At 51.2% G+C, this 2,225-nt stretch overlaps 1 pseudogene; it reads right to left on the bottom strand.

Moving 5' to 3' along the window:
* Nucleotides 1-296: 296 nt before the first annotated feature.
* On the bottom strand, nucleotides 297-1,398 carry LOC102852759 (annotated as a pseudogene).
* Nucleotides 1,399-2,225: the final 827 nt, after the last annotated feature.

Raw genomic sequence — 2,225 nt, 5'->3', positions numbered from 1 at the left:
GATGGGACAGTGGCTGTGGGGATAGGGTCCAGTGGGGATGCCCAGAGCCCTAGAAAGGAACTTCAGCTGAATACCAGGCCCTTCTGGGTCCAAAGTCTTAGGACTGAAGATTTGGGTTCCTTGGAGCAGTAAGAGCAAAGGCACTAGTGGGGCCAGGGACCCCAGAGTCTAGCTAGTTATCCCTGATGGGACTGTTCTTTGGTAGCTAGGAAAGTGGCCTATTACAGATCCAAGTGGACACTCTGCAGCTCCTGTGGGTGCCCCGAGGTCAAATGGCAGTAGCACAGGCCAGCACTTCAGCAGCTCAGGTGCTTCACCCAGGAGCCACAGGGCCCAGGCTCCGCCCCATGACTCTCCCCTAGGATCTCCTTCACAAAGGTGGCCGTGTCCATCCTGGTTTTGTGAAAGGTGAAGAACGGGTGCTCCATAAGCTCCGGGTAGCTCATGTGTTCCGCAGGATTCGTTCAGGGGCACTGTGCAACCAAGTCCACAAACTCAGGGAGGAAGCGATCAGCTGGGATCTGGGGAGGATGGTTCCTCCCCTACTTGCTTCAGCTGCTGGAATGGAGTACCCCAGGACTCATAAGGGACGCGCAAGATGGTCATCTCAATCACGGTAATGCCGAGGCTCCAGACATCTGATCTGACATTGTAGCCCTTTCTGGTTCAGCTCCGGATTGATTCTCTCAGGTGCCACGTAGAGCTTGCAACCAGCATCCATAGACTTGGCCACAGAGTCCACCAAGTAGCCACTGATCCCAAAGTCACACATCTTCACACGGCCCTCTTTGTTGATGCGCACACTGGTGCGTTTAACATCTCTGTGAATCACAGACAGCTTGCTGTGCAGGCGCTTCAAAGCCCTCACGATCAACACGGCCATCTCTCCCAGGATGTCCTCTGGAATCGTCATGTTTTTAGCCGGCACCTTCCTGTAGAGCTTGTCCAGAGAGGTGCCCACGCTCGGTACAGATCCACATACACAGATCCATACAGATCTCTTGGAAGCGCGCCTCATAAAGGGTGACAGTGTAGAAGTAGTCGACTGTTTGCATGTTGATATCTAAGTCCATGAGAAGCCACTTCTGCTCTTGGAAGGTCCCAGGGGCTCGGATCCGTTTCACGGCCATGACAGTACCACTCTGGGCATGCCACACCTTCTCCACTACCCCCATAGGCCCCATGGCCAAGCTCTGAGATGGTTACCAGGTCTTCAGTCTCCACCTCAAAGTTCCAGTCTCCTATGGTGATGAAAGTCCGAGAGTCCAGGTTCTAGGGGCGGGGGGTGAGGTTGGACACTGGGGGCTTGGACACACAGGTTATCCGCAAATCCTTCTTCCTGGCTTTTCCTTTGGATGAGGGCGTGTTAGTGGGCGGATTGGAGGCGGACGACTGCATCGTGCAGGCAGCCAGGCTCGGCTGAAGCTGTGCCAACTCATGGCTGCAGGTGGAGGACTGAGCCAGACTAGTCCGTGAAAGGCAATGCACAAGCCAGACTGGCAAGCGCTGCTGGGTCTGCAAGACTGACCGAAAACAAAGATTCTTACCACTGGGCCAATAGGCCGTGTCATGATGGATGGAGAGGAGAATGAAACTGTCCACAGCTTCCTTGGATCCACAATAAACAGCCTTTGTACCAGCAGTCAGGAAATAAGGAGACATATTGCCCCGGGAAAATCTGCAATTAGGGATCTTTCCAAATTAATGAGGAGTAGTGACGTTAGTTTGAAGACTAAGGTGCATCTGATTCAGGCCATAATCTTTCCAATTACTAGCTATGTATCCGAGACCTGGACAATGAGTAAGGATGATAGAAAAAGAATTAACTCCTTTGAGCTGTGGTGTTGGAGAGGAGCACGGAACATCTCAGGGGCGGACAACAGAATGAACAAATATGTCTTGGAGAGGGTGCAGCAGGAGTGCTCTTTGGAGACAAGAATGATGAGGCTTTGCCTCACATCCTATGGACATGTTGTTAGGGGTGTTATTCCTTGGAAAAGGACATGATACTGGAAAGAGTGGAGGGTCGGCAAAGGAGAGGAAGACCCTCAAGCAGATGGATTGACATGAAGACTGATGCAATGACTTCTTATATGTCAGGAAATGTGAGGATGACACAGGATAGAACACAGTTCATATCTTTTTTTCATAGGGTTGCTATGAGTTGTGCTCGACTCGATGGCAGCTAACAACAACAATAATTGCAAAACTTTATATAAAATAAA

Source organism: Elephantulus edwardii, unplaced genomic scaffold (assembly GCF_000299155.1).
Source record: "Elephantulus edwardii isolate Elephantulus edwardi_28Jun2011 unplaced genomic scaffold, EleEdw1.0 scaffold00050, whole genome shotgun sequence".
Lineage (NCBI taxonomy): Eukaryota > Metazoa > Chordata > Mammalia > Macroscelidea > Macroscelididae > Elephantulus > Elephantulus edwardii.
This window is presented reverse-complemented; position numbering and strand designations above follow the sequence as displayed.